Source organism: Pogona vitticeps, chromosome 1 (assembly GCF_051106095.1).
Source record: "Pogona vitticeps strain Pit_001003342236 chromosome 1, PviZW2.1, whole genome shotgun sequence".
Lineage (NCBI taxonomy): Eukaryota > Metazoa > Chordata > Lepidosauria > Squamata > Agamidae > Pogona > Pogona vitticeps.
The window spans coordinates 160,513,572-160,519,475 of NC_135783.1; the positions used below are offsets into that span (position 1 = coordinate 160,513,572).

At 43.4% G+C, this 5,904-nt stretch overlaps 1 long non-coding RNA gene across 1 annotated transcript; it reads left to right on the forward strand.

The window, feature by feature from the left end:
• Nucleotides 1–2,310: 2,310 nt before the first annotated feature.
• LOC144583570 (uncharacterized) lies at nucleotides 2,311–5,332 on the forward strand. The gene is made up of 2 exons (XR_013537426.1): nucleotides 2,311–3,386; nucleotides 4,740–5,332. It is a non-coding gene; the product is annotated as an uncharacterized LOC144583570 (long non-coding RNA).
• Nucleotides 5,333–5,904: the final 572 nt, after the last annotated feature.

Sequence of the window (5,904 nt, forward strand, 5' to 3'; positions counted from 1 at the left end):
CTGTATAGTCTAACAAAATCCACAAACCACAGAACACAGCCAAACAGCCAAACGGCCCAAAAAACCTACAACAACCATCGGATCCCGGCCGTGAAAGCCTTCAAGAATACATTGTACCTATTGATAGCATTATGTAAACCATCACGATATGGTTAATGCTATTTCTAGAATGTCACAGAGGCTCGCCCTTTTTATGTTTTCTTCTTCTTCCAGAATGCTCTCCTGTGACTTTTTAAAAACATTACAAGCATTTTTTCATGAAGGATCTCATGATGTGAAGGAGGCCAAATAAAATAAAAATGACATGGAAATCTATTTTCAAACAAACTCATCAAAGTAACCCATAAATAGGCATCCAAAGGTCAGCACTTTCTGCGGGCAGTCATCTGTTCACTTCAGTTAAAGAAATGGTGCCAAGAGGACTGGGTAGGCTTGGCAGGAGCACAAGTGAAACAAGGAATTTTGGAACCTGGGGTAATTGGGCATCTCCCACCTATTCAATCCTGATGCAAAGGAGATGGTAGAGGATAATGTAACACCCCCAAAAAACATAAAGACAGCATTTATGCCTTCAAATAAAAGGAAAATATATAGGGCCAGGAGGTGTTGCTGTTTATTGTCTTAATATTCATCAGTAGATTGACTTCTAAATTTAGATGCTTTGGAGCAAAACCATGGTTATTCCACCCACCCGTTATGGTCCTGAGAAGACATCAGTCCCCTCACATCAATGTGTGATTTCTCAAGCTCTGCTAGAAAACATAAGTGATCTACTCCTTCCATGCCTCACTATTGGCCAGGCTGATGGGAACTGGAGCTCAACAACTTCTGCCTGGCAACAGGTTCTTCAGCCAAGAGACAGATGAATCTTCTCTCCAGGTGGTGGCAGCTGCTCTCCATCAGGACTGGAAAGAAGAGTAATCAGTGGAAGGGACGTGAAAGACAACATGGGTGGAGCTAATTAATTCTGGTTTTATCCCCTTCCTTCTCTGTTGTAGTAATAGTTCAGTGCTTTGCTTTTAATGTCTAAATGAACTGAAGAATAGTCTTTGATTTCAGCAGCTCAGTAGGCTTCCACACTATCATACCTAGTTCCTTAGAAAGAGAGGAAAATGGACCTTTACCACTCTTTCTAACCATGAGGCAGGGGATCAGTACCCCATTTGTCCTAATGGACACCCTCCACTGCTTCCAGGTCCCGAGATATTCTTCTTTTAAAAGGTCAACAGGGATGGCAAATAATTTTTCACCACCCATCCAATCAGTTTTGATTCTCACAAGAGTCATTGTTTCCAATGATGACGTTATAAACATATAGGTCCCAGTTACAACTTCTCTCCCAATAGTCACCTGTCTTTTTATGAAGGATGATTGAATTGAACTGACAGTGTGGAGGAGGACTGGGAGTAGATCAGTTTATTTTGATTCACTGTTTCACACAGTCCTCTGCAGATATTTGCTAAAGCAGAGGTCGTCAACCCCCGGTCCGTGGCCCATCGCTGGTCCGCGGCTTGAGCACAACCGGGCCGCAGAGGCAGACCTCCCGCCCCCCCACGCACTCCCCTCCCCACAGCTACTTTGTGCGCACATGTGTCAGTGGTGTGAGCACTCCCTCACCCCTTCATGCAAGCCCCTTTGTGCACAAAGCAGCTATGGGGAGTGTGTACAGGGGGAGGCGGGAGATCTGCCTTTGCAGCCCGCCGGCGGCGGCAACAGGGCTGGGGAAGAGCCGAAAGGTAAGGTAAGGGCCGCGTGTTCTGGTGGCTCTCCCTCCTGGCAGCGGTGGCGGCAACAGGGGTGAGGGGGTGGCTGGAGAACTGCCAGGAGGGAGAGCATGGCCCCGGTGTTCTGGCAGCCCCCCTCCCGCCAACAGCGGCGGCAACAGGGGTGAGGGGATGGCTGGAGAACAGCCGGGAGGGAGACCAAGGCCCCGGTGTTCTGGCGGCTCTCCTCCGGGCAACAGTGGCGGCAACGGGGGTAGGGGGTGGGCAAGAGCCGGATAAAATTAAAATGAAAAAGACTCCCACGGGCAGGCAGGCACTCCTGCGCATGCGCAAAGTGGTGAGGGAACGCACACGCGGGCACCCCAACCACCATGCACATGCATCGGAGAGGGCAAGCGCCAAGGGCCGCCCCACCTCCATCAGAGACTCTGCCGGGCCGGACTAGTAAAAAGGTTGGGGAACTCTGTGCTAAAGGACATCTAAAGGACTTCAGTGAAACCCTTAAGCCCATCAGTTTCAGCTATGTCCTGCAGAAGAAGACTTTGAGAAGAATGTGGGGATGGTTTGATTGATTGTTTCAGAAAATAGCAGAGAGAGAGAGAGAGAGAGAGAGAGAGAGAGAGAGTACTGTACACCACTAGGAGTAGCACCAACTCCTTCCATTCTCTGTAGCCCCATGCTGTGAAGCAGAGAGACAAGATCTTTGCAAGATCTTTGCTTGGCCTTTTCTATTATCCTCTGGAGACTTAAAATCAGAAAGGTGGTGGTCTGCCAGATTGCTCCTGCACAGTGGGTGTTGCAGCTAAATTTGATTATACTTTGACCTGAATGGATCTTTTTGGAGCATTTTGTCCTTGGAAAGGGAAGTTTGCAGTGCATGCTCCTTACTAAGCCTGTCCTTCAGTCTCCTTGTCCTGTCGTCTGGACTCAAGTTTTGGGACCATTTGTTTGATTTTGCCTGTGCATAAGTAGGTCAAGAAACTGCTGCATATGTCAGTTTTCTGTGTACTTGACTGCAAACAAGCACACACAAACAACAACAGAAAAGTAACAAAACAAACAAATGAATACCTCTTGATATGCTTGCCAAAACCATTTGGTTTTCTCCAGTGCAGAAGAAACTAATGTGTACAAGAGCCACACCTTGCAGAACTGATGTAGGAAAGAACTCAAAATGGGTGCCTTTGTACACACCTACGTGCACCTTGTGATTGGACAAGAAAGACATTTTGTAATGTTTTTCCCAATCTACTTTTCTTTTTGGTCTACAATCTAGTGTTTGATCTTTAAATTCTAAACTAGAATTTCCTATCCATTCCAAGTTTTTAATGGAATTTTAACATTGCAACTGTATGATATCCACATGGCAGGAAGTCACATTATGTTTATTGAAGTTTGTCCTGTCTGGATGTGTCTAAAATGGCAGCCTGAGGATGTGGCCATATTGGTCGCAGGGTATACACTGGGATTGGGATGGGTGGATTTTTTTTTAACCACATGATGCAAAAGGAAATGTGAATCAGTTGGGAGCCCCCCTCCCATCTGTAATTTTTGCCCCATCACTTCTTTTTTAAAAATTGATCTATTTGCATTGGTTCAGGCAGTGCGGTCACTTGAGCTGATGGAGAAAAGCTGCTGCACTTGCACACAAGCACAGAAATGGTGAGCAAAGCTTCTCTCTGTTGTCAAGACACTTCTCTTTTTAGGAAACAGCTTAGTGTAACCGTTGTTTACAGTTTATTAGGTAGTTCCCTTATAACTGCATCTCCTGCAGGGGAACCACAGAACTGCAAACAAGGCTTTCTCCCTTTCTCCCGGTGAGGCCTTTAAGCCCATGGATACCAAAATTCCCCAGTGATATGTCATGGCATAGCTGCACCCTAAGATTCTAATTCTAAAATCAGTGAATTGGGCAAAACCTCATCTGAATGCAGAAGGATTTACTTCTGAGTAAATTTTTATAGGATTGTACTGTAATTCTTGTAGGCTTTTCTGCTTTTTCACAGAATGTCTCGAAGTTATCCGCAGTTCTAGATAGAAACAGATGCAATATACTTTTCATATAGTGCAAGTCTCTCAGTTTTGAAACCAAATGTTGTCTTTTGGGCTTTAGCATTTTGCTTATACAGTAGGACTCCTGTATGGGCAGGGGAATTGGTTCCAAGCCCCCTCCTCAGGTGCTGAAAAATCCAGATTATAGCAAACACCTCTCTCCACAAACCAGATTCCCTCCCTGACCTCACCAACTATCCAAAAGGTATAGGGACAAAGCTTCCCCAGCCCTCCCTTTGATCCACATAAAGTCAGTGGTTATCCAAAGGGAGAGCGGAGCGCAAAGGCCACTGCCACTGCCTTAGAAGGGCCACTCACCTGCATGCTGAGGTTTGCCAGCATGCTCTCAGGCCTCAACACAAAGCAAACAGGCTGGAGACACTACCATCCCACTTCCCACCCAGATTGCTCAGCACTGATCTGTATTATTATTATTATTATTATTATTATTATTATTATTATTATTATTATTATTATTATTATTATTATTATTATTATTATTATTATTATTAGTATTAGTATTAGTATTAGTATTAGTATTAGTATTAGTATTAGTATTAGTATTAGTATTAGTATTATTAGTATTAGTATTAGTATTAGTATTAGTATTATTAGTATTATTATTATTAGTAGTAGCAGTAGTAGCAGCAGCAGCAGCAGCAGCAGCAGCAGCAGCAGCAGCAGCATTAGCATTAGCATTAGCATTAGCATTAGCATTAGCATTAGCATTAGCATTAGCACCACCACCACCAGCAGCTCCAAGTAAACCAGCAAGAGGGAAGAGCTGCTCCAGAACCTCCTGAGAATACATTGGCAAGAAGATTGGCTTTAAGCAGCCAGAGATCTTGCTGTGCATTCTTCATAGCACAGTCTCTGGCTCCCTCTAATGGCCAGTTCTGGTAAAACATGTGATTTTTTTCTGCATTTTTTCTTTTAATACTTTTAATATTTTAATAGTTGCAGATCACGGATAAGCGAATCAGTGGATCCTACTGTACTAAGTGGCATAGAAACAGACATTTCAACAACATTGATCACAATTTCATTTTTAATTATGTACTGCAGACTTACTACTGCTTGTCAGTTGACCTTCTTATTTTGCTTTTCTCCTTCCTCTTTAGATTTTCAAGATAGGAATTTGTTTATAACTAGACTGCTAATAATGAAAATACAAAGTAGGGCTCTCCCAAGGTTTTGATGTGCTCTCTTCTCTCTCTGTCATGGGAGGATGGCATACCAACCTGCCTGGGAGCAAAAGCAAGCAAACAGTGGTACTTTGACTTTTTAAAAAAACAGTTGCATGAAAAAGAAGTTACCAGAACATGCAGTCTTGAATTTTCTCTATTCATAATATTGGCTGATAGGAAATGGAGTTAAATACTTGGAAAGCCTCACCTTCCCCACCCATGTTTTAGCAATGTCTTGGTGAACAAGATTCCCTCCAGATGTGTTAGGCAGCAACTCCTGTTGGGGATGATGGGCATTGTGGTGCAGTACATGTGAAAGATACGAGATTGGGGAGACTGATTTAGGAAATCAAGCTATTTTAATTTTATTTCCGTTTCCTTTTCATCAATCAAACTTGGCATTCATTTCCTCCTGCAAACTCCTCCAGGCTGTCTTACCTGACAAGATGCTGTTAATGTACTCATGGAGCTGGCAGAGCCAGAGTTGTAACATAGTGCATTCTGCTTGTGGAGAAAACTATCCTGCTACCCAATATTAGTTCAGTCTGTTTTCACTGATCAGACCTAAGGAATAAAGTCAAAGAACATCTTGTTACACTGTCATTTTCTATTCTATAAGGTGAAATAAAAAGCGTCAGCTTGATGCCCTTGGTGGCATTAATGGTTTGCTTTATGCTGTAGTGATATAATCAACCCAATATACAGAGGTGATATTTCTCTCCTGAAAAAAAGAGAGGGGGGAGGGGGGAGAATATGTGAAGAGACACATTGTGCTCATATATTACCAACTACCATAGTACATTCATGGAGTTGACTCACTTCCAGTGCTGGAAAAGCTATATGCTTTCTTCCCTGATAATATCTCTGCTTTCACTCTATAGTGCTTCAGGTTTCTGGTCAACTGAGTTTAGTAACGCAAATCTGTTCTTTATGTGGGCTTT